The sequence below is a fragment of the Octopus bimaculoides genome, chromosome 21, assembly GCF_046866305.1.
Source record: "Octopus bimaculoides isolate indiv1 chromosome 21, ASM4686630v1, whole genome shotgun sequence".
Taxonomy (NCBI): Eukaryota; Metazoa; Mollusca; class Cephalopoda; order Octopoda; family Octopodidae; genus Octopus; species Octopus bimaculoides.
Window position 1 is genome coordinate 24,711,329 of NC_142948.1, and position 7,500 is coordinate 24,718,828.

At 35.0% G+C, this 7,500-nt stretch overlaps 1 protein-coding gene across 1 annotated transcript in view; it reads right to left on the bottom strand.

Annotated features, from left to right (window-relative positions):
* LOC106872633 (outer dynein arm-docking complex subunit 2) overlaps positions 1-7,500 on the bottom strand; it is a 261,939-nt gene that overhangs the window by 177,191 nt on the left and 77,248 nt on the right. The window lies entirely within an intron of this gene.

Consider the following 7,500-nt stretch of genomic DNA (forward strand, 5'->3'; position numbering starts at 1 on the left):
CACCAGCATCGGTTGTCAAGCGATGTTGGGGGGACAAACACAGACACACAAACACACACACGCACACACACACACACACACACACACACACACACACACACACACACACACACACACACACACACACACACACACACGACGTGCTTCTTTCAGTTTCCGTCTACCAAATCCACTCACAAGGCTTTGGTCGGCCCGAGGCTATAGTAGAAGACACTTGCCCTAGGTGCCACGCAGTAGGACTGAACCCGGAACCATGTGGTTAGTAAGCGAGCTACTTACCACACAACCACTCCTGCGCCTAATCAATTTCATGTCGCTTACTCATGTTTCAATTTCTTACCTTCATTCATATTTTACAATAAAAATTGCATTATGAATTAAAAAGGTAAATATCTCTTCAGGGCAAAATTGACATATATTCATTTACATTCTAATGGATGGAAAGTTCCTTACAGACTGAATAGCAGTATGTGTATGTGTGTGTCAGCATGTGTGTCTTTGGATTCCATTATAAAAATAGCTAGAGATTAAATTACGACCTCAGTGGACAATGGCTAGCTGCAGTCCTGAAGAACTAGGTCATACTACTATTGACACTTAATGGAATTTATATCGTCTTTTTTTAGAGGCTGGCTGGCACTCCTTTCCCTACTCATTTGCCAAAAGAATAAAAATGAAAAATGTATATTAGTAAGTATCCAAATATCCAAAATATTTATTTTAAGTTCTACTTATTTAATTGTGAGAATTTCAATTTTTATTACAAATTTTTATTTATTTAGATGTATTAGTCTTATTTCTTGATAGCTTGGGTTATTATATATATTTAGTTAAATTAATTTTTATATATTTTAAAGGGGATACTATTCACTATGTCTCACATGTATGGAGTTAGATTATTTTCAAATAGTGAGAGTACATTTCATTTGAAGATTTGTTCCTGTGTTCATATTAATTTAATCATTCACGGAGTGTTTATTTAAATATAATTTATTATTTAAAATTTATTGAATATATATATATATATATATATATATCTTTTCCTTATGAATATAATAGGCTCTCTATCCCTCATTCATTTAATATAATTGTTAATTTATTTATTAAGATACATTAACAGATAGAGTTTCAATGTATACTCCTCTTTTAGACTAATATTATAGAATCATTTGTTCTAGATATTGATTTAGTCACATAATGCCTATTTAATTATATTTATTTGGATTTACTAGACGTATATCTATTCTTAAAGTTCTTTCGTGGTTGGCTGTCCTACTTTTTATATAATTTTCTGTGGAGCCTATATAGTAGTAATCTTGCCCCTCAGACATTACTTTACACCTATATATTACACTTTTTTCTCTACAAAAATTTCTTAATGGACATCTATTTTTATTTTTATTGACACAATCACAGGATTTATTTTCAGGATCTTTCGCTGTTTCCTTATTAATAGTGCTGTGCCTATTTTTCACGTTTTCATGGTTGAGTCTTAACTAATGACTTATCTTCTTCCTCTTTCCTTTTCTTATTTATCTTAATATTTATATTGTAACTCAACTTATGTTCGTTGTTGCTACTATAAGTATTAGCATATATATTTAAATCATTTGCATTAATGTTTTTATTATCATTTTCCTTACTACTAAGTTTATTTTTTCTCCTTTTTGAATATATTTTTTGATTTTAGTGGGGAGTCATTAAGGGTTACGTTCTTTCGTTTCTTGTGTGTTTCATACTATCGTTATGTTCTTTGTAATTTTGGCCATTAAGTAAATCATTTGTATTTTCCTTACTCCTATTATTATCATTTATTTTTTTAAATATTTTGTGCAGATATAATTTGTGCTATGTATTTTGAAACGCAGAAACATGCTCTTAATTTGTGTGAGTTTATTATTTTGTGATTTGTTTTCCTCTGAAAAATGTTTAGAGACAGCTTTGTAAAATAATTTCACTATATTGGTTCTAATGTGTATTGCAAGTGGTATTGTGAACCAGACTATATTATTTTCATAGTAATTCTTTTTAGAGTAATTTTTCTGGGAGTTAATTATATTTATACATATGTTAAATGAATTCTTTTATTTCCAACATATGTTTCGAAGATTACAAATGGTTTCTTCCAAAGGAATAAGTAATGTTGATAAAGATGTAATCTTCTCTTCAAGGAAATACATAAGAACCAGCTTAACCGTAAGACATTTTAACATTCGGTTAAAATGTCTTACGGTTAAGCTGGTTCTTATGTATTTCCTTGAAGAGAAGATTACATCTTTATCAACATCACCTATTCCTTTGGAAGAAACCATTTGTAATCTTCGAAACATATGTTGGAAATAAAAGAATTCATTTAACATATGCGTATTACTCCATTTACTAAATTTTTATATTTACTCATTTGCCCAAAATAGCAGGGAGTTTCTACCTCATAAACAGGAGTTACACCACAGTTATTTTGTGATCTTTGCTACCCTGGTATCTATAAACCAATTTATTTTGTCGGAGTTAATTATTAACTAAGAGAAAATAAATACATATAATAAAATATATATATATATATATATATATAGGTGTGTGTGTGTGTGTGTCAGTGTGTGTGTGTGTGTGTGTGTGTGTGTGTGTGTGTGTGTGTGTGTATAAATTCCTTATTATTCTTTTATTCTTATACTTGTTTCAGTCACTTGACTACGGCCATGCTGGAGTACCGCCTTTAGCCGAGCAAATCGACCCCAGGACTTATTCTTTGTAAGCCTGGTACTTATTCTTTGTAAGCCTGGTACTTATTCTATCGGTATCTTTTACCGAACCGCTAAGTTACGGAGACGTAAACACACCAACATCTGTTGTCCGGTGATTTGGGGGGGGGGGGACAAACACAGGCACAAAAACACACACACATATGACGGGTTTCTTTCAGTTTCCGTCTACCAAATCCACTCACAAGGCTTTAGTCGACCCGAGGCTATAACAAGACAGTTGCCCAAGGTGTCACGCAGTGGGATCTGAACCCGGTACCGTGTGGTTGATAAGCAAGCTACCGACAACACAGCCACTCCTGCGCCTATATACATACATATATATATATATATTATACATAGATAACACGTGTGTGTGTTTGTGTTTGTGTGTGTGTGTGTATCCCAGGGTGACTTGTACCCGTTTCTTGCATCCTCTTATATGCCATTTGACATTGTAAGAGAAGAAACAAAAATTGCTGCATGACAAATACCTCAGTAAACAGAGCCATCTACATTTTAACTTCATCTCTAATTGTCCCTAATTCTCTTCCCTGCCCTCACCCCCCACCTTACACATATTCACCTCTCTTTCTCTTCCTTTCCTTCTCTCTCCTGCTTCTCTCTCGCTTTAATTGTTTGTTCGTCTCTTTCTCTTTAATCTAAGCTCACTCATTTCAACGGCAAACGTCTCCTGTAGCTGACCTACCCTAAATAGTGATTACACACACACACACACACACACATATATTTGTATCTATTTATATGTATGTATATATATGTATATGTGTGTGTGTACACATACATACATAGATACATACATACATATGTGTGTATATATATGTATATATGTATATATATATATATATATATATATATATATATATATATATATATATATATATATATATATATATATATATATACACACATACACATATATGCATATATATGCCCATGCAGACATACCTACTTCTACACACATGTATATATGTATGCGTATATATGTATATATATACATACATATACACACACATGTATACACACACACACACACACACACACACATATATATATACATACACACGAGCGTGCACACACACACATATATGCATACACATGTATATACATTAATCCTTATTTGCTCATATATACATGTATACAGATCTGTACATAAACACAGACATTGAAATACGCCTACACACACACACATTTATATATATACACACATGCACATAAACACACGCGAATATGCGCATACACGCAGGTGCGTATAAACATAAACACACACACGCGTATTCACACATTTATGCACATTCGTACGCACACATACATACACACACATACATACACACATATTCATGCACACATACATACACACATACATACACACATATTCACACATTCATACACACATGTTAATACGATTGTACAGATACATAGCTACTTACATATACGCATACATCCGCACGTTTACACATATATACAGACATAACTTCACATACTTAAGCATACATACTCACACACATATCCATCCCTGCATCCAACTGCGTATACATATATTCACGCATATATCCATACATACATACCTACATACATCCACCTATCTGTCCATTCATACATACGTACATACATACATACATACATGCATTCAAACATGCACGAATACATACATACATACATTCATACATACATAAATGCATACATACATACATACATAGATACACACACATATATATACGCAAATACATTCATACGCACTCATAAATGTATACATAAGGCGGCGAGCTGGCAGAGTGGTTAGCACGCCGGGCGAAATGCCTAGCGGTATTTTGTCTGCCACTACGCTCTGAGTTCAAATTCCGCCGAGGTCGACTTTGCCTTTCATCCTCTCGGGGTCGATTAAATAAGTACCAGTTACGCACTGGGGTCGATATAATCGACTTAATCCGTTTGTCTGTCCTTGTTTGTCCCCTCTGTGTGTAGCCCCGTGTGGGTAATAACGAAATAACTCATAAATGGTATACATACATACATACACACATACATACACGCATACACACATGCATACGTACATACATACGCACATACATACATACATACATACATACATACATACCTACATACATACATATACATACATACATACATACATACATACATACATACATACGGGTATGCAATATGATGTTATAGGCTAGTTTAACAGTGTCCGTTTACGTCCTCCCCGCTCCGGTCCTGCCCCACACCCTCTGTCATTCCATTCCATAAAGACAGATAATAAAGCCATTTTGAAAGCAACAATTACGTTAAGCAAACACACACACACACACACACGTCCGTATACACACCAATACATTCATAGACAAACACATGTATTTATATATATATATATATATATATATATATATATTATATATATATAGACGCACACATAAGGAGTTGACTGTAGTGATTTGCATAGGAGTGGGAAACTTGAGCGGGTGAATGCGATGTTAGACGAAAACCACAACCGCCACCATCACTGTCGCTTTTACAACCGATGCCACAGCCAACACCACTACCACTACCACCACCACCACCATCTCAACCAACACATAACAGCAGCAGCAGCAGCAGCACTACCACCACCATCACCACCACCACCACCACCACCACCGTCACTACCACCACCACCACCACCATTATGTTTGTCTTCAAATGTCCTGCGTTCTTCAAAACCCACAAAAACACAAAAAACAACAAAAACTAAACCACGTACACACACACACAAAAGCAAACATATATATATAGAAATGCGTACACACATACACACGTACACACACACATAAACACAAAACAACAACGAAAGCAACAAAGGAAAGTACCCCACCTCTTCACACACGCACGCACACACACACACACACACACAGACACACACACACACACACACACACACACACACACACACACACACAAAAGCAAACATCAAAACTGCAGAAAACAAATCAAAGCTCACGCACACACACACACACACACACACATAGTCACACACACACACACATACACACACACACACATTCCCACCGTCTCCATTTATAAAGTTTCAGCTTAATTATGAATAATTTAGCAATTATGAAAATAGCTACAATTAGGGCCTTATTATTATTATTATTATTATTATTATTATTATTGCTGTTGTTATATCTTTATAACGGACCAACCAACTGGCCGCCAGCCAACCAGCCGGGCAGCCAGCTAGAAAGCCCCGGTCTGTCTGTCACTGCGGTTGAGCTGGCAGCGGCGCAGTTGGTGGTGGTGATACTGGCGAGAAGGGAGGAGAACAAGGAGAAGAAACTGAAGGAGGAAGAGATGAAATATGAAGTACGAGGGAGCAATAATGATGATGATAATAATAATAATAATAATAATAATGATAATAATAATAATAATAATAATAATAATAATAATAATAATAATAATAATAATGGTGATAAATGATAGCATTCCTATGTGGTTTTGTATGTGTGTCGAAGATATTTTAGGTTCAAACCTGGTCGAATTAAATGCCAAACGAGGCCCCTAATTAGGGAGCACTGTGTGTGTGCATGTGTGTGTATTTGTGTGTGTGTGTGTGTGTGTGCAAGGGTAAGATCGGGTTGGTGTTCGTGAGGGTGAGAGATGGCCAAGCGAACAGTTAGTCCGATGAGGATAAGAAAAATAAGGAAAAATAAAACGTAAAAAAAAATAAGCATAAAATAATTAAAAATTGGGCAATTATAACCTGACAAATGCAACTTCACTGCTCTCTCTCTCTCTCTCTCTCTCTCTCTCTCTCTCTCTCTCTCCCTCTATCTATATATATATATATATATATATATAATGTATGCATGCATGTATATATATGTATGTGTTTGTGCGCGCGCGTGTCTACATGTGTTTGCGTTTGTGTGTGTGTTTGTATGCGTGTATGTTTACATGTACTCTTTACTTGTTGCAGTACATATACGCCAATATATATATATATATATATATATATATATATATATATATATATATATATACATATATATAGTTTATAAATCCAGTATAGGTGAAATCAATAAAAAAAGTACTCCATCCAGTGAGAGATAAATATCAATTTAATACACATTACGAACGAGCTACTAATAGTTTCATGCTTTTACAATACTTTAAATTGACAGATTTATAAAGCATGTCATGTATTTCCAAGCAATCTTTCCAGCTCTGTTTATGCGTTAGATGTATATTGATGATTCTAAGAAATGCAACTTATGCATGGGAGAAAAATGACATATTTTCTTTAGATCCAAAAATTCTATCACAGTGCTTAATTCCATATCTGAAATTTTTAGCAGGTGCAAACACATGGACAAATTTTGTTTTGTCGAATGGGTGGACATCACCCGCTCCAGATTGAGTAACTGTTTCGCAGACTTTGGCATCTTCTGCACTAGCTGCAATTGTGGTTTCTGCAATCAGACAGGACGGGAATCTTGATTTTATTTCTTTCCTTTCTTATCGTTCCACTTTTTGCATCAACCTGCTTCGTGTTGTTTTCTTCTCGTTTTCTCCGGAACCATGTGGTCGGGAAGCAAGCTTTTAACAACACTTATATTTGTAGTGCAATATATTTGATCTATAGAATTCTTTGTGGCTATCACAGAAAGTTCCTCTAGTGGACCCGGCTACCATACCACATAGTAATCCAATACGGAAGAGTATAATGCAGAGGTTCTATGCAGCTGAAATCCAGGATACC